This window comes from Erythrolamprus reginae, chromosome 2, assembly GCF_031021105.1.
Source record: "Erythrolamprus reginae isolate rEryReg1 chromosome 2, rEryReg1.hap1, whole genome shotgun sequence".
Lineage (NCBI taxonomy): Eukaryota > Metazoa > Chordata > Lepidosauria > Squamata > Dipsadidae > Erythrolamprus > Erythrolamprus reginae.
In genome coordinates, this window is record NC_091951.1 from 91,407,788 (window position 1) to 91,428,332 (window position 20,545).

The window sequence follows — 20,545 nt, forward strand, 5'->3', positions numbered from 1 at the left end:
CATATAACTTGCAGGTGTTTTGCTTAACTGTAATAGTGTGCAGCATTAATTATGGTTCCATCATAAAGCTATTTCAAATTCTCCTTATACAAAACAATTGGTGTATGTACCTGATATGTTAGGATCAGGTGAAATATTTCCATATGGTTGGGCAGGTTTTCTGCATCTTCCTAAATCATTATGTGAGTTCCTTTCCTTTTTATTACCCTGTTTTCCCCAAAATAAGACATCCCCTATCAGACTTTGAGTGCATGGCAATAAGGCCAAGCACTTATTTCAGGGTTCAGAAAAAAAAATAAGGCAGGGTCTTATTTTCAGGGAAACATGGGTATGTGAACCCATCCATTGTGTATTGTAAACTGAGGTTTATAGGTCTGCACCATCTATCCCAAATTAGTATCCTCCATGCCACATGTGTGGGCTTTTTTCCTAGTTCTGAGCTTCAGACTACAATCCGTAATTATTAAGAAAATTCTGGATGTTCTTTCTTTTTGCTGGAATATTAGCTAGTATGACATTTGTAATATGGTCAGATCATCAGTACACTTCATATTGGGCTAGAATGGAATTCTGGCCCTAGAAATTTAACTTCACTCAAAATAAAGTAGGTAGTCTCTGACCACTATTTTTTAATCAGCCACAAGCTTCAATCCTACTCTTTCATTGAGCCCTTCACGGTTTCTGAGTGGCACATATATTGTTGTGTTTGAGTAGACTGAGACAAAACAGGAATTGAAGAGCTCTCTGTTACCTATTATTATTTTCCATCTTCATTGAGCAGCTTGTGTATTGATATTTTCCTTTACCGTTTATTTCAAACATAACTGAGGAAATCCTCTTTATATCACCTTTCCTCAACCCCAGTCCATTATGTAGAAATTTTAAAAGATGTTTAGAAAATAACATTTTGAGCATAAACCAAAGGAAGTCCATTTATGATCTGTAATGCCAGCAGGCATATTGTGGCCCCCACTTATTCAACATGCTAAGTCACATCAAGTATGCCATGCTTGGTTTGAACACAGCCTAAATCTTTTCTGTGGGATCATAAATATCCAACCATAGCTTCTGGAATTAGAATAGAGCAGTTGACAATAGCCTGATTCAACTATTCAACGTTTCTCCCATTTTATGTTTTTGGAGACTGAGGGGAGGAGACAGGAGTGCCCAAACCTGGGGGGGGGGGACGCAGAGTGGTAGCGAAAATGGAGCTACACGCCAGAGCACCCAATTTGCACTGAAAGATGTTGAAAGAAAATGCAAGGCCTCCTGTATAGGCCACGCCCACAGTGTGGTAGTAAAAATTTTGGTAGCCCTTCACTATGAGGAGAGGATCATTTTTCTTTAACTCATAATCTGATTTGGCCAGATTCCATTTTTCTTTCGATTATTTCTTCCTCCATATGAAATCTGGTCCCACTTTGTCCAATTTATGAAGAAATATTTTACTGCTAGCTAGATGGAGTATCAGCTGTGTAACTGTCTAATATTCCTTGGGAGTTGGGAAAAAAAGTGCCACTATGTGATAATCATACCTCTTCACTTACATTGTTCTTCTGTAAATGAAATGACCATAGCCTGTGGACCCTACTTCACAATTGCCTTAGAGATCTTTGAATGTCCAAGGCAAAGCCCTGAAATACCTTGATGGATAAATAACTTGTTCAGTCAGGCATGGTTACAAAATCCTTTCAGATTTCTTCTATGTGTCCACTATCTCTTCTCAGGGGAACACTTGGACAGCCTTCCTGCCAGCCAATTTACCCATTAAAATCCCCATACTGAAAAGAGATGACAGTATGAAGTTGCCTATTTTTTTTCTTTCTCTCTACCCATGGATTTATCTGCATGAAGGCCTAGAAAATCTGCTCCCCTTATGTCTATTGCAAGGATTAAACTACTGAACATAGAACGGAACATTTGTTGTTTCCACAGTGTGAAAACCAGCATATGTCTCAGATTTCCACAGATATGGAACAATGTTAGGAGGCAAATAGGTTGCCTGGTACTGTAGATCCTGAGTATATGAAAAGAAATCTACGAAATTGCAAGGAGGACAATGGAAACGTCTCTTTGTAAGGAACAAGATGGTGCCATATCTATGCTTGATTCTCTACCAGCCCACTCATTTGTATGTGTACATTACTGCATTTGACAATTCTAGATTTAATAAGACCTCTCTTACGCTGGGACTAAAAGAAAAGCAAATGGAGAAATAGAGTAAGAGCAAACAAAAATCAAGGTGAAGATGGAAGCTTACAAAATGGTGAATAAACTCTCATAACAGTAATAAAAGAACAAGTATAATAAATTATATTTTAGGAAAAAGTTGTTGTTTTTGCACACAGTTGTCAACTAACCTTAGTATCATTAGGTACTGAAGTATTATGTATTAGGTGCCTTTATAATAGAAATAGACAAAATTTGGGTGGAAAAACTACCCATGGTTATTAAAAAGAAAGAGATCCATCATGTTTGAAAGCATCTTATCTCCGCCTATTGTCCTATCCCCATTATTGGAATAAACATCTGGAGGTGAACATTACCTTAATTTCTTGTTGGAGTATTCATGGTTGTTGGATTAAATGATGGACCAGAAAATCCTGCCCATCTTTGGGAATCTGGAATTTTTGGCCATGCTATTTGGGGGTTGTGAAATACAATAGTTTTGGAGGACCCGGGTTCAGCTATTTCCTACATTTGGTCTTTGAACACAGTGTTCCTATAATTTTCTACAAGATCTCCCTTCCTTAACCTGAAGCCTCTTTGCAAAAGGAATTGCTGCTTGCATTGTGCTTATGTATTGCACATTCATTTTTGTTAATCAGAATTTGGCACAAAAGAAGGTGGACAGGTTTTGCTCAGTTGTGTCACTGCCAGTGTTGGAAAACTAGGGTAAGTGGTGGCTTGCCTAGAATAAGTTTTTGTGATTTTTTTTAAATTTGCGCAGTTAAAAAAACAGATGGCAGATTCCTCAGTTATTTTTTATTGAGTTAAATATTTTGTAAGCCTTAAAAAAAAAAGACAGTTATAGCTTTGCTATTTAAACCATGATTAGAATTGCTCTATATGACATTCTTAATGTGCCTTAATTGTTCCTGATATATTTATTTACTTATTGGATTTGTATGCTGCCCCTCTCCGAGGACTCAGGGCGGCTCACAACATATCAAACAATATACAATGTACATGTCTAAAAATCCAATTAATATCGCTAAAAACTTTTAAAAATCTAATAACAATTAAAATCTTTCATTCCCATTCACACAGCAAGACATACTACACGTCGGCCAGGGAGCTAGGGTCTAACGGCCCCAAGCCTGGCGGCACAGATAGGTCTTTAAACTTTTATGGAAGGCAAGGAGGGTGGGGGCAGTACGAATCTCCAGGGGGAGCTGATTCCAGAGGGCCGTGGCCCCCACAGAGAAGGCTCTTCCCTTAGGTCCCGTCAAACAATATTGTCTAGTTGATGGGACATGGAGAAGGCCAACTCTGTGGGCCTAACCCATGGGTCGGCAAAGTTGACTCTTCTATGACATTTATTTATTTATTTTATTTATTGGATTTGTATGCCGCCCCCCTCCGTAGACTCAGGGCGGCTAACAACTCCCAGAATTCCTGAGCTAGCATGATTAGCTCAGGAATTGTGGGATTTGAAGTCCACAAGTCATAGAAGAGCCAACTTTGCCTAACTCTGGCCTAACCGGTCACTGGGACTCATGTGGTAGAAGGCAGTCACAGACAGCGTTCCTCGTAAGCTGGGCGCGTGCGCACGGACGTGCCCCAAAAGACCCCCCCGCGCATCTTTTTCCACGGGCGCACGCTCCCCAACCCCCTGCCAGCCTGCGGGGGGGCGGGAAGGCGCCGGCAGTAGAAAGAAAGGGAGCCAGAATTTTTAAAACCATGGTTTGTTGAATATATTATAGTGATACTGTAAACAAAAAATATATATAGAATATTAGGTGCTTTTTGCTTCGGGGATTGTTCCTGATGCCCTTCAGAGCTGTGTTTATGTATTGGCCAGTATGGACCCATAGATTGGTAGCTATACCTGTTAAGACTTTCCATGTTGTGGGGAAGCAGGCTATTGTTCAGTAGTTGGATAGTGCTGTTCCCTTGTGGGATCTTTCATGATCAAAGAAAGTCCTTCCTTGTATTAGTCAGTCTGGGAGGGAGCCTACTGCTAGCATCTGGTTCATCTGGGCTGTGAGGGGTGCACTGCTGTTAGTTTCTTTAGCCATAAGTGTGGATCATGTCCAGGCCAGCTGCTGTCCAGCTCTTCATCTTCTTGACCCACTATTGGATGTCTCCTACTATGATGCTGATTGGTTCCAATCTTTAGGGGGTTTGGTGTGATCTGACCTCGGTTCTTGCAGTCACTGCACTGGTGTTATGTGGTGTTATGGGGGTGTTAGCAAAAACAATTTTCTCTTCCTTTTTCTCTCTCTTCTTCCCTCCCTTTCTCTCTATTTCTCTCTCTTTCTCCCTCCCTCCTTCCTTCTCTCTCTCTTTCTTCCTTCCTCTTTCTTTCTATCTTTTTCCGCCCCTCTTTAATTCTCTCTTCCTTCCTTCCTCTCCTGTTTGCTCTCTCACTCTCTTCCTCCCTCCCTCTATCTTTCTTTCTCTCTCCCTCCCCCTTTCTCTTTTCCTCCCTCCCTTTCTATTTATCTTTGTCTCGCTCGCTCGCTCTCCCTCTCTTTCTTTCTTTCTTTCCTTCTTTCTTTCTTTCTTTTTCTTTCCTTCCTTCTTTCTTTCTCTTTCTCTCTTCCTTCCTCTTTTTTCTCTCTTTCTCTCTCTTCCTCCCTCCCTTTCTCTATATTTCTCCCTCTCTCTCTCTCTCTATGTCTCTTTCTTTCTCTTTCTCTTTCTTTTTCCTTCTCTCTTTCTTTTTCTTTGTCTCTTTCTCTCTCCCTCCTTCCCTCCCTCTTGCTCTTTCTTCCTCACTCTTCCTCCTTCCCTCCTCTTTCTCCATAAGTGCCTTCCCACATGAACCCAGCCTCCTACCTGGGGCTCAGTAGGCACTCCGGTTCCTGGAAAAGACACGCAAAGGCAGCCTGGTCCGGCCTCCCCCCCCCATTCCCCCCCCTTCGGGCTAGGCCCTTCAGCAGGAGGCTCCTTCCTCCTGGGTGCCCCCGACTCCCCCCACCTGCTTCTTCATCCAAACAGAGGTTCTGAGGGTGGGGGGCAAATGAGGGGGCAATGGGAGGATCCCACCTCAGGATGCCCCCAAGTGCACTCAGGTGGGCTCTGCCAGCTCTAAGGTGAAGGAAAGCAATGCTGCACTTCCCCCTCAGCGGATCCTGAGGCAGCCAGATGGACTGTGTGCAGCTTGGAGAGAAGCACCCGGACATCGCCCTCGGGCTGGCCAGAGCCTCCAGAAGTGCCAAGGCAACCAAAGCTGTGCTGAGTGGCCAGCGGCAAAGTCTCCCCTCAGCAAGTGCACCCCTCACCCGCCCCTGCCACGGTGCCCCTTTACCTCGGTGGGCCATCTTGCTCTTCCTTCCTCATGTGCAGAGACCTCTTCCTCTTCCTCCCTGCAGAGACCTCGGGCCAAGCTGGGATAGGGGCGGGGAGGCGAGGCAGCAGTGGAGGGCCCAGAATCCCCTCTCTGCAGCCTCTTCCCAAAGGGGCTGGTTGGGAGAAAAAAAAGTGGGTGGGTGGGCAGAATCTCCTGTCACCAGCACTACCGGTTCTTAGAACCAGGCAGTATCGGGAGCCACCCACTGCTTATTACAACCTCCATGAAGTATAAAAGACTTACTTCAGTTAATTGAATAGCCTGTTGATTTACCAAACTGTTGGCACAGAACAATCAAAATTATTAATAATATATCATTGACATTTAATAAAATCAAATCTTATGCCCAGAATATCCTTTGATTGTCTACTAAGGTGAGCCACATTCAATATCAAATTAAACATTAGAAGAGATAAAGGACATCCTTGATGAATTCCATGAGATATCTTGATAGATGAAGAAATAATTCAATTTATGATAACCTTGACAGAAGGATTAGAATACCACATATTAATCCAGCTGATAGAAAAATAAGGAAATCCTTATTTAACCAAAACCTCCTGCAAAAATTTCCATTGCATCATATCAACATTTCTTTTGATCCCATAATTCTCATGCTGGCAATTTCAGTTTTGTTGGATGCATATCCAAAATAGTAATTAATATACTAACATTATATGAGGTTTGTCAGACTATCATGTATTTCTTGATCAGCTATATGGGGTAGAGGTCTTCCCCACCTCACCACTAGTGGTTTTCCTCTTTCCTAGGTGGATAATTCTAGTTAGTGATAGATGTGAGAAATGTCAGGGTTCCAAATAGCATCCAAAATTAAATCAGAGTCCAAGTCAAAGTATTCCTCAAAGTCCCAATTTATTATTAGAGCCACGTTGGTACATCTGGGTGAAAAACCCATGTCTGAAGTGCCCAGGCTTTCACCACCCAATTGAAAATTCAAGTCCTTAGCCCCACAACTGCAAGCTCATCACATTCTCCAATCTCCAAGTGCAGATTCCACCCATCTTCTTCTGTGCAAGTGCAAGACAAAGGATGACCTTGGCTTTCTAGAAAGGAATTTGCTATGGCTACATACTAAGAACCTCATACTACCTCCCCCTCCCATTTTCATACAATAGAAAATGCATAATAGAATAGTATATAGTGAAGGGCTACCAAAATTTTTACTACCACACTGTGGGCGTGGCTTAGGCAGGACGCCCTGCATTTTCTTTCAACATCTTTCAGTGCAAATTGGGTGCTCTGGGATGGAGCTCCATTTTTGCTACCCCACTGCATTCCCCCCCACATCAGGGCAGTAGCCCACCCCTGAGTAAATAGTATGCCAGGCCAAAGAGTGCAAATAAAATGGCTTCGGCCTGACAGGCGGCCTCCCCTCAGGAAAAAAGCATGTCCTATAGGAGAGAGAGAGAAAAAACAACATAGGAGGTTAACACAGTTTCATTAACCACCCTCCTCCACGCCCCACTTTGGCTTCTGGATATTTATCATGGAATTGCTTAACCAGTCTTTCAGCTTTTACATTCCAACTTTTTATCCAGGTAGCTTCTGACAAAGGGTAACCCTTTCCCCCTCTACCCCCCCCCCCCAACTAATTTATTTTTTAAAATGATGGTAGAATTCATGGATTGGCACCGTGATGTCACCATGATGTCAGCAGTGGTTTACTAGTGGTTTTATAGAACCAGTGCAAATTAGGAGGAACCCACCTCTTCTTGACTCCCTCTTCTTTGTGCAAACCCTGAGATATTGGAACACTGCTATCATATACCTTCTAGTCCAGTGGTTCTCAACCTGGGGGCCAGGACTCATTTCACAGGGATCACCTAAGGCCATGGGAAAAGACAAATTTCCCACGGTGATAGGAACTAAAGCTTCTATTCTGCTGCCTTGGAACATATTCTTACAATCCGACCAATCAGCCATTTACAGTGGAAGTGTCCCTCTGACCTTCTTGCCAATCATCTTAAAGCTCTGTTGGGAGAATTGACGCTAGGCGTATGGTTGGGGGGTCACCACAACATGAGGAACTGTATTCAGGGGTTGTGGCATTAGAAAGGTTAAGAACAGCTGCGCCTAGTCCTTATTTTCATTAAACTAGACATATTCCAGCAACCATTCGCAGTGATGGCTTTAACTGATAAAGGCTCCATCCCTAAGTGAAGCCTTCAGGATTGTATCCTTTGCAGAGGACTACCCTTTGCAGAGGCAGAGGAACCTGGGCCTGCAGATAACGCTTTTCCATAGTAGCCCCTGGCTTATAGAATAACCTCTCCCCAGAGGTCCGATTTGCTTGATGCCTTTTTGAAAGACTGTGAAAACCTAACTTTCCTGCAGGGTCTCTGGGGGTTGCCTGTCACTGCTATTCAGTCAGGGGTTGGTGCTGATGGCTGTTTATTCATTTTATTTTATTATTTATTTATTTTTTCCAATACACAATGAAAGTTATAGAGGATATACTCGTAGTAAAATATATCAGAGAAAGAAGAGAAGAGAAGGTATAGGAATAAAATATATCATAGGAATAAAATATATCATAGGAATAAAATATATCATAGGAATAAAATATATCATAGGAATAAAATATATCATAGGAATAAAATATATCATAGGAATAAAATATATCATAGGAATAAAATATATCATAGGAATAAAATATATCATAGGAATAAAATATATCATAGGAATAAAATATATCATAGGAATAAAATATATCATAGGAATAAAATATATCATAATCAGCCTTTGGTTATGGCGCCCTATAACTATAACTACCATGTCAATAATAAATACAATAAATAAAATATTGGGAGATAGCCTTTAGTTTCGGAATAGCTGCTATTGCAAATCAGTGCGTCTCCAAGCCCCAAGTGGGAGTTCATCCTGCCCCATTCCTGCTGCAGGACTGTGAGTGGCAGATGGCTTCCTATCATCTGGTGGTGTTCAGAAAGGGGGAGGGGGACAGAGCCAGATGGTTTAACCAATTGCTTTGCTTAACAGACACACGAACGCACTGCACAAAAACAGGATTCACCATTCAGAAGGAAGCCAAGACAGAAACAATAGATGCAGGATTAGGACTGGTGATGGAAGCAGCCATTGCTATGCCTTATAGTTTCCTAGTGACTCAGGCAGTAATTTCAGATTCTAGACCCCAACTGCTTGAGACTCTAGAGCTCTGGTTTTTATGTGTGTGTATGTGGTGTTGTTTTTTCCCCTTTCAAATTCCTCCTCGGGCGCTGTAGGAGACTCTATACACACAATGCCTATCCTTCACTGAACGAAAGCACAAGGAGTAGGTTAAGGTTCTGACTACAGGTTAAATAATAATAATAATAATAATAATAATAATAATAATAATAATAATAATAATTTATTAGATTTGTATGCCGCCCCTCTCTGCAGACTCGGGGTGGGTCACAACAGCAATAGTAACAATATAACAAGGTAAAAAATCTAATATTATTCATTATTGTCTCAAGTTTTAAATCAGTTCTGGTACTTATTGTTTTCCTAACTGAGTTCACATTATAGATTTATTAAGACATTACTATTTGTTGGTTTGTTGGTTGGTTTGACTTATCTTACCTAGATGTGACTCTGGATGGTTTAACAAACATGAAAAGCCAATAAAACATTGAAGCAATAAATACTCATAACAATAGCAATAATTTACAATCGAAAAGATGGGAAGGAACTACATGTCCTAATATTTAGTTTATTTTTGTCTTAATATTTTATCCCTTCATTTCTGAGGGGATATTTAATCCCCTCATCTGTGATGATTTGTAAATCATAGATAGTTCATGTTCTAACGTGTTATGTTAATTTAGCCAATTGTAGACTAATGAGAAATGATGGTTTAGTGATCTCCACTTAAAGCAGTGCCTGAGGCTGGCTACCAGCCCTACCAGCCCTATAGAATCCTCTCACTCACACACACCGTATATATTCATATATACAATATATATTCTGAAATACCTTCTCACTGTATTCAATGAAGGTGGTCAGGTGTGTAGCTCAGGGGTGGGTTCTGGTTTTCTTCACTGCTGGCTCATTCCTTGGCATCTGCGTGTGCAGTGCTAAAAAACTAGCTTCTGTAAGGGAGAAACACAGAAACAAAAAACAAGATGGTGCAGCCTATGGTGCCACCGAGAGAGCCGATTTGGGGGCGTGGCAATCCTAGGTTGCTGCCAGTTCCAGCAACCCAGGCCATCAAGTTACTATTGGTTCCATAGAACTGGTCTGAATCGGAGGAACCCACCTCTGGTGCAGCTAGAATGGGATCCAAGTTATCTCTGAGACCACCTTCTACCTCATAGTTCCCAGCAACCGGTAAGATCCCACAGAGCTGGTCTCCTCCAGGTCCTGTCAGCTAAACAATGTTGGCTGGTGAACCCGTGGGGAAGGGCCTTCTCTGTGGCTGCCCCGGCTCTCTGGAACCAGCTACCCCCTGAGATCCGGGCTGCCCCACTCTATTTACCTTCCAAAAAGCATTGAAGACCTGGCTTTTCCGGCGGGCTTGGGGCCTTTGATCTTGCAGTTTTATGAGCCTTGAATGATATGTATGTATGCGATTTTTTAACTGCTGTTTTTAAATGTATTTTCTATCCTCTTGTAAGCCGCCCAGAGTCCTTCGGGAGTTGGGTGGCATAGAAATAAAATAATAAAAATAAAATAAATAAAAATAAAATAAATTAAATTAAAATAAAATAAAATAAAATAAAATAAAATAAAATAAAATAAAATAAAATAAAATAAAATAAAATAAAATAAAATAAAATAAAATAAAATAAAATAAAATAAAATAAAATAAAATAAAATAAAATAAAATAAAATAAAATAAAATAAAATAAAATAAAATAAAATAAAATAAAATAAAATAAAATAAAATAAAATAAAATAAAATAAAATAAAATAAAATAAAATAAAATAAAATAAAATAAAATAAAATAAAATAAAATAAAATAAAATAAAATAAAATAAAATAAAATAATAAAATAAAATAAAATAAAATAAAATAATATAAAATAAAATAATAAAATAAAATAATAAAATAAAATAATAAAATAAAATAAACCCAGAGCATTCCCTTTCAGAGATAACATATTTATTTATATTTATCCCAACTTTATTAATGTAATAAATAATTCAAAGCCACAAACACATCTAATACTCCTTCCTCCTCCCATTTTGCCCATTACAACAATCCTGTGAAGTGAGTTAGGCTGAGTGACAGGAAAATAGACCAACCATTCCACAGGTTTAGCCCAGGAGGGGAGCCCTCTTTCCTCCCTCCCTCTGTCCCAAGCATCCCAAAGGGCAGCCATTACCCACACTTTGTTTCCTTTCAGCAAACCAGGTGGATTTGTGTCTGGGATGCTTTAGGCAGGTGCCCAAGGGAAGACCTGCGCTTCTGGGTCAATCTCCCTCAGATGTGGCTGCTGGATCCCAGAGGGTTCAGCAGCCATGCCTGATGCTGCATTTCCATCTGAATGAGGCATTATTCCACTCAGTTGGCTAGCGCTGTTTGGGATTGTTCTGTGACCCTGCCACTCACAGCCCCGCTGTTTAGAAACAGAAAACCCAGACGCTTAATTCCGTGCACAATGGGGGAAGGAGATTAGGCAGCTCAAACACAAACAGATGAGCCCAGATTCTCCTTTTAATCAAAGCATCTTTATTTCACTTAATTGTGTTGTATGTGTTTATTCAGCTGCACACACAACCCTCCCCTCCCCGTGTGAGCAATCAGGGAGTTTTGCAGCCAGTTTCCCTCTGACACCTGCTGGACTAGATGTAGCTGCAGGCTTCCTCTCTGTTTACTGCAGTTGCCCTTCAGCCTCTCTTGGCAGGCAGCACAGAGCACCACGTTAGACATGACAGGGCATTGGGGACTTTTGTCTTGCCTAAGCTTCCTCCCTTAGTGTGGCTCTGCCCCAACGCACACAACTTTAACTGATCTTCCTGTCCCTTGTCCTCTAGGCTAGTGTTTCCCAACCTTGGCAACTTGAAGATATCTGGACTTCAACTCCCAGAATTCCCCAGCCAGTGAATGCTGGCGGGGGAATTCTGGGAGTTGAAGTCCAGATATCTTCAAGTTGCAATGGTTGGGAAACACTGCTCTAGGCCAGCCTCAGCAAGGCCACTGTGCACCCTGCTAGAACCTGCCTAGCTACAGACCAGGGCAGGACCCAGCTCCGGGGTCTGACAGATTTAGTGAACATATGACCATATTATTTATTAATAATTTAAATATATATGTCTTCCCCGTCACCAATAAGGCGATTCTTTATACAGTATGTTTCATTATATGTACAGCAGTGAAGGGCTGCAAAAATTTTTACTACCTCACTGTGGGCGTGGCTTATTTTGTGAGTGCGGCTTGCTGGCCATGTGACCAGGTGGGAGTGGCTTGATTATCATGTGACTGACTTAAAGGTGGCCAACTTGACATCATTTATGTCAAGGGTTAGGGTTAGGGTGCCTGGCCTCTCCTAGCCTCAAAGAGATACAATTTCCCTATCTATTTACTATTACTGAACATCCAAAATATACTATTTAATTCTATGTATATGTGCCATATGTGTACATACATATTACACACATGCACACAAAAATATACATTATCTACTATATAAACTATATGTGTATGACACACGCACACACAGCTCTTCTGAAATTATACACATTCAGCCTCATTTACTGCAATAGGAAAAACATACCCAGAGCCCAGAAGGGGAAAAAAGAAAAAAAATCAATTTTTTTCTACTGGTTTTGCATACCTGACTCTACCCATAAGAGCCCATCGCTGATGAACAGGCTATAACTGGGCCAGTTTGAAAGCATATTAATTTTATTTATTTATTTTACTTATTTGTCATACAAATATAGTATTGTAGTATGTATAGCATAATATAAGTATAAAGTAGAGATAGAAAAGACAAAAAGACATTATGCATGCCACTTTCAGACCTTAGAAAAGAGGAGAGGTCTATTGTAGATAATGTAAGGTTGAAGGTTTTGGGATTGTGGGAGGAAACAACAGATTCCGGTTTTGAATTCCAGCCGTGGACCACTCTATTGCTGAAATCGCATTTTCTGCAGTCTAGTTTGGAGCGATTTACATTTAGTTTGTATCTATTGTGTGTTCTTGTGTTGTTGTTGTTGTTGTTAAAGGTGAAGTAGTCACTAACAGGGAGTACATTGTGATGTATGATTTTATGAACAACGGTTAAATCAGTTTGGAGGCGGCATAACTGTAAATTTTCTAAATGTAGTAATTGAAGTCTGGAGGAGTAAGGTAATTTGTTGCGTGAAGAGGAGTGAAGGACTCTTCTTGTGAAGTATTTCTGGATTCCTTCAATTGCATTAATGTCTGTTATGCAGTGTGGATTCCATACAGGTGAGCTGTATTCAAGAATTGGTCTGGCAAATGTTTTGTATGCTCTAGTTAATAGATCGGTGTTTCTAGAGAAGAAGCTGCGTAGAATTAAGTTTGTGACTCTTAGTGCTTTTTTGACAATGCTGTTGCAGTGGGTCTGGCACTTAGGTCATTGGAAATGAGTACTCCAAGGTCTTTGACTGAGTGAGGGTCCTCTGCAAGTTCAGTTTGTCCAAGAGTGTATTTAGCATTTGGATTGTTTTTACCAATGTTGAGGACAGAGCATTTGTTGTATGACATTTGGAGTTGCCAGTTAGACCATTCAGCTACATGGTCAAGGTCCTTTCGAAGGGTAGAAGTATTATCGGAGGTATTAAATAGTTTAACATCATCAGCAAAGAGAACACAATTACTTGTATATTGTCAAAGAGATCATTTATGTAGAGTATAAAGAGAGTGGGTCCTAGGACACTGCCTTGGGGAACGCCACTGTTTCTAGATGCACCAGTTGTACATCTATTAATTTCATTTTTAAACACATTGGCCATGTATATTCCGAGAGTGTGGAACCTCCACCTGGTGCTAATGAACTAAAAAATAAAAGGCAATTACAATGAAATTTGCAGAGCAAAAAACATACTCTCTCCAATTCATTAACTCACATCTAGACAAATAACAGCATTTTAAACCTAACATGAAGATGGATTTTTTTTTAAAAAAAGTTAAAGCTGATTAACTTTATTCAGTATCAGTTTATTATTCATTAAAGTTCAACAAACTCTCCTCGTTAAAAATGCTGCCCTTGTACTACATTGTAACCATAGTTACTGAGAGTTACATGTGTACATGTGTTTGAATGTATAAGGTGGGGGGGCAAGAACTTCATGGCCCTAGACTACACTACTTATCAATGATCAGTGATTAATGCATTATCTGACTCTGTGGTTTCTTCCCTAAACTCACCAAAATTTAACCTTAGATTGTCTACAGTTGATCTCACCCTATTCCTAATAGGTCTGTAAGGGGCGTGCATAGGCACACCATTGTACCTACCATCCCTGTCTTACTGTCCTATTGTCCTAATTTACCTATACCTATATTGCTAATATTTATATTTATACCATTACCTGGCAAATCAATCAATCAATAATAAATAAAAAAATACTTTTCTTTTGGGTAGAAGGACTGAAATTTGCCTACCACAATTAACATGCAGCATGGGGCTTTTCCCTACTACTAACTTAAGCCGATAACTACTCTTTTTTGGGTCAGCACAAAAGGATGCTACTATAAAATTGGCTGTTTCCATAGCTAATACCCATCTGATCATTTCTGTATTTGCTCCAGTCCTCTGCTAAATGGTGTCTCGATCCATGAGCACTGTACCTAATATGAGTGAAGTATGTCAACTTCTCTCAGCACACCATGTACCAGTAGAGGAAAACAATGATCTAACACAGGGCTCTCCGACCTTGGCAACTTTAAGACTTGTGGACTACAAAGCTGGCTGAGGAACTCTGGGAGTTGAAATCCACAATTCTTAAAAGTTGCCAAGGTTGGAGAGACCTGACCTAACAGGACTACAGCAAGAATGTGAAGGATCTGATTCCAGGATTTTGCCTGAGAATCTTTAGACTGGAAATTTAACAGAAGATACTAGGCCAGAAATAGCCTCAGAGATGAGAAATTCAGGTCTTGCCATGACTGTGCAACTAGCTATGCCTCTTACAGTAAGATAATTGAAACTGATTAGCTAAGTTAATTTGCTCTAACTTCAGGGTAAGGAGAAAGGCAGGTAAGTGAAACTGATAGATGTAAGGAACTGGAAAATAAGTAACAAAAATCTAGCATGAATCCCAGCAACCAGTTAGGTCCCACAGAGTTGGCCTTCTCCGGGTCCCGTCAACTAAACAATGTCGTCTGGCGGGACCAGGAGAAGAGCCTTCTCTGTGGCGGCCCCGACCCTCTGGAAGCAACTTCCCCCAGATATCAGAGTTGCCCCCACCCTCCTTGCCTTTCGTAAGCTCCTTAAAACCCACCTCTGTTGTCAGGCATGGGGGAATTAAAATTTTCCCTTTCCCCTAGGCGTATAGAATTTATGCATGGTATGTTTGTATGTATGATTGGTTCTTTAAATTGGGGGGTTTTTAGATTATTTTTAATATTAGATTTGTTTACATTGTCTTTTTATTGTTGTTAGCCGCCCCGAGTCTGCGGAGAGGGGTAGCATACAAATCTGATTAATAAATCAGATAAATAAACCATGGTATAGGGAAAAAAACAGCAAAGTATTTTTTAATTAATATTTTTGAAAAACCGTGGTATAGCCGTTTCGCGAAGTTCGAACCCGCGAAAATCGAGGGACCACTGTAGTATTCTATGATGTCTGGATTAAGTCAGGGCTATCCTAGAAGAATGTGGACCACCCCATTTCAAGGAAACATTAACCCCTTCCCAAATCCAGCCATTACACCCTTCTGATTGCATGGATGAGCCCTCCTCATCTTACTAGACTCTGTATAAGTAGAGTTAAGCTCAGAGTCAATGTAAATGATTTTATCCATAAAAGAGCTTGCAAACATTATGCTGACCCACCATAGGATCATTGCTGTCACTACCATATCACCACCAAGAAAGAAATCGGCCATTTGTTCTATCACCTATCCTCTTCAACAAAGTCCTTGCAGATAATAATAAACATATGTTTAGAAGATCTCACAAGTTCAGACAACAAGAATACACATGTTTTCCCACCCTTATTGCCATTGTATACTCCTGAAGATGGGTATGCAATCAGAATCAGCCAAACCATCTTTTTATTTCAGAGTTCAGTAAGATACAGTTGAGATGCTGCTTAAAAGTTGCTGGGCAAGTGAGTATCCCTGCAGAGATCAACTGTACCAATAAAGTACCCACAAATCTTTTTTTTTTTAAACCCTAAGTTGGCATTAGAAATAATTTTTGTGTGTGATGATATGCATGAAAGGAAAGAAAAGGCTGAGAAAAAAATGAACATGATGAAAGAAATGGCCACATAACACCCCCTCCCAAAAAAAGTTTCATTCAAGATAATGGCTGACCAGGTGTAACAGGCTATATGTAATGTTAAAGTTATTGAGGAACAGTATTGATGCAAGGGAAAAAATATTGTTTTAAAAATGGTAGGCAAAATGACAATTTAAGGGTGCTTAAATTGTAGGATGAGATAGTCAGGTGGTGAAAGGAAAAACTGCTGTTGCCAGGCATGGTTGTGTAATATAATGGTAAACTACAAATCCAAGTAATCTAAAACTCAACATATATCTCTATCTCTATCTGTCTATCTGTCTATCTGTCTATCTGTCTATCTGTCTATCTGTCTATCTGTCTATCTCTCTCTATATATCTATCTATCTATCTATCTATCTATCTATCTATCTATCTATCTATCTATCTATCTATCTATCTATCTATCTATCTATCATCTATCTATCTATATCTATATCATCTACTCTATATCTATATCTATATCTATCGATATCTACATCTACATCTATCCATCCACCCATGTAAGTGAAATATGGATTCTTACAGAGATTTTGTTAAATAGGGATAGAACTACTGAATATGTGCAAAACCAATCTCACTCTTTTTTTTTCATGCTTTCAGATCAGCATCTGGACAAGGCCAGGACAAGCCAAGTTCATAACTGGTCCGTGTAGGTGAAGGGGAAGGAAACAAATTTCTGAGGCTCAAATACCGGAGTGACCAATCAAAACACAACTACAAAACTAAATGGTAGGCAGAGGCTACAAACCTGGGAAACTGATATTCTGAGTAATCAATCAGGAACAGGAGGATATCCTTCTCTGTCAAAAGACCGTCTAAAAGGAGAGAAGCCAAGTCCATTTTGTCCTTGTACTTTCTTGCCATCCATTACAAAGGAGATGGCATCTCTTTCCAGTCTGGCTCCTACCAGGTTAGAAATTCACCCCAACTTGGAGAAGGGTTGGTGAAATTTATCTGAACTGTTTGTTTCTTTATATTCGTAGTCCTCTTTTGTTCTACGTGAATTGCCTGTGTATCTGTCCCTGTGTATTCATGACTGGAGGATAACTGTGAGTAAAGCCTACAGGACTCATGGGATTTTCCTTTCCTTTTTTGTCCTTTCTTCAATTCTCAATTAGCTCCTGTATTAAGCCAGGGAAAGCAAACCTCTAGATAGTGGAGCTGCTCAATAGGCAAAAAGTATTAATTGCATAGAATGTGCTCTAAATGCCTCTTTCACTCTCTGATGGGTATTAACAAAACACAGAGAATTGTTGTGCTGAACAAGTTTCCCTTCCAGTTCAAAAGATTTCAAGATTACACTCACATTTAAAGAGTAGTTTTTACTGATGTTAACCATTGATCTGCCAGGGAAGGCCTGGTATTTTGAAAGTGGGGCACTCAGGCAAGATACATTTGATATGTGTAATCCTTGGGTGAGTCTAATATTCCATACATTTATTGGAGTAGATTACCATAGATCAGTGATGGCGAACCTTTTTTTTCTCAGTTTACGAAAGAGCGTGGGAGAGCACTCTCACGCATGCGTGAGTGCCCACACTCATAATTCAATGCCTGGGGAGGGCGAAAGCAGCTTCCTCTGCCCCCTGGAGGCCCTCTGGAGGCTGGAAGCAGCCTGTTTCCCAGCTTCTGGTGGGTCCAGTAGGCTCGTGTTTCACCCTCCACTGGCTCCAAAGGCTTCCCTAGAGCCGGGGGAGGGTAAAAATGCTCTCCCGTTTCTCCCTGCAGGCTCTCTGGAAGCCAAAAATGCCCTCCCAGAGCCTCTGTGCAAACCAAAAATCAGCTGGCTGGCACACACATGCACATTGGACCTGAACTAGGGCAACAGCTCATGTGCCAGCAGATATGGCTCCGCATGCCATCGGGGGCACCTGTGCCATAGGTTTGCCATCACTGCTATAGATGATTACCCTAAGCATACCTGATCCCCACAATCTTTGGTTTTCAACTGCTTGAAAGACAAAATTGCCCATATAACATATGCAGAATCCATAATGGTCATTCATTATGCCTCATATGTCCCACTCAAACCAGAATCGGTTATTTCCTCCTTCCAATGATGGAATTTGGGTTGATTTCTACCATCTTAAACTACACAATAAACTGAAGACTCAAACTGACTTGGAATGTAGTTCTGGGATATCAGGGAAGAGGTTCAAATAGGATAGAATTTTATTGGCCAAGTGGGATTGGACACACAAGGAATTTGTCTTGGTGCACATCTCTCAGTGTACATAAAAGAAAAGTTCATCAAGAATCATAAGGCATAACACATAACGTTAGTCTGGGTACAAGTTATCAGAGCTTGCCTGTTTGTGCCCAAACAGCAAATCAGTCCAGCTAGCCCACCAACCCAGCCAGCCAGCCAGCCAGCCACAGACCAGTAGAAATGGATTTGAAGTCTTCAATGAAACACAGTAGCAGCAGGAAAATGTGGAAAAATATATTTACTTCTTTATACTACTACTACTACTACTACTACTACTACTACTACTACTGTCTATACTATACATACAATAAACTAGTATCTTACTAGTGCCTTGCTACAACTATCTTAGTTCAATAACTCACAGGAACCAACCTATAAAGCATTACAGCTTCTTTAGAGCATACTTCTCACGAACAGCAATAGCACACAGCTAACAGCGAACAGACAGAGAGAAAGAGCAGGGAGCTGTTGCCTAGTTAAATACTTTTCACATAATTGCTAGATTGCTGCATGCTCAACTGCCTCTGAAGGACTCAGCAATCTTAACTGAGGCCTACTTTCTGCATTATGATATTACCTAGGGATTTTTAATTCCTGACACAAGTAAGCAATCAAACCATATTAGGAATCAGTAAGGATACAAGCAATAATGTTACAGTCATTCACTCATTTGTGAGAGAAGATAGGTGATGGGAATGCTGAGAAGATTAATAGTAGTGCAGAATTAGTAAATAGTTTGACAGTATTGGGGGAATTATTTGTTTAGCAGAGTGATGGCGAAACATTCTTGTGTCCTGTTGTTCGGGTATGCAGTGCTCTGTAATATCATTTTGAGGTTGGAGTTGAAGCAGTAGTACACCAGTAGTACACTGCAGTGGTGGGTTGCTACCGGTATGCCTGGATCTCCGTTCTGGTAGCGGCCACCAGATTACACAATTTGAATACAACCGCTCTTTGCCAGTCTGTCACTATCTTTCCCCAAAAATTTTGGGGCTTTTTTGCTTCCTGAGCATGCGCAGAAGCAAAGTCTCACGAGGGAATGTGTACGGGGGCATACAATGTCATGGGCATAAGCGCCCAAATCAGCAGGATGCACATACAGTGAACTGATATGCTGGTAAGTGGAACCCGCCGCTGGTACACTGTTATTAGAAGTGTAGAGATCATTTTTCTTTGAAAACTATGATGGCAACAGCTAAGCCAGTGTTTCTCAAACTTGGCAACTTTAAGATGTGTTAACTCCCAAGAATTCCCTAACCAACATGGAGATTTTTCACATATCTTAAAGCTGCCAAGGTTGAAAAATGTTGAGCCAGACAGACTCTATTCCCTAAGATTGCTGGAGGAATAATGAGGAAAGGGCTTGAAAACATCAACCCATTATGTCTCTAAATGAGAGTGTGCATATATCACTGTGCTATATCTGTTGAGGGTTGACATGTGTATGAGTTGTTGAGCTCTCGTTCCCCCTATCCTTTAGTTTTCATACCTTAAAGGTAAAAATTGCTTTATTTATCTGATAAAAAGTCCGAAACCTTTCAGAAGAGCAGTTTCCTTCTATAGTGCATCTTTTAGACAGCGATGTACTTGTTAAAAACATAGTCAAGAACAAAGAGGCAACAATTGTAATGTTAATAGGACTATTAAATTATGAGTCTCCTGCAAGCATGCTACCGATAATGGGTATTGGATTTGAATATAACTAAGCTGCCCTCACAAAATGTTATAGATGATTAGAAACAAATTGTTTGGGTTCTGCAACAATTTAGCTATTGATTACCCATTAAGTAAAGCATCTATGAATGATTTATACAAACTTTCTCAATTATTTAGAAGAGGAATTAAATAGCAGTGCTGTATTACAGTTCTAGACCACTGGTTTAAAATACTCTTACTAGAAGACTATTGAACTTGTTGGAATACATGTTAATCCTTGGCCATCATTTCATCCTGAAAACCATCTGTCATAATAATCCTATGGCTTGATTTAATTTATACACTGCTTAAACCAGCTATAAGAATGGGATATGACTTAAATGAGATAAGGATCTAAATAGAATAAATATGTCAAGTAAGGGAGATGTAAATAGCATACGATTCATTTATGCTATGATGTTTCTAATGCCTGTGTCAAACTATTTCAGGTTGAGCTAAAGTAAATAAAACAACTCGGCACACAACCATAAAGAAACATATCCTTAGGCAAAGTAATAGTCTTCACATATTCTAACTATACTGTGCAAAAAAAGCAGAATGAGGGTCTATGAGATGGAGAATAAGGTATGGGAAGAAATTCTTTCTGGGGCTCTTCAAATATTTATCCACCACCAGATGCTTTGAAAATTGTCCTCTTTATTTTTATCATCTA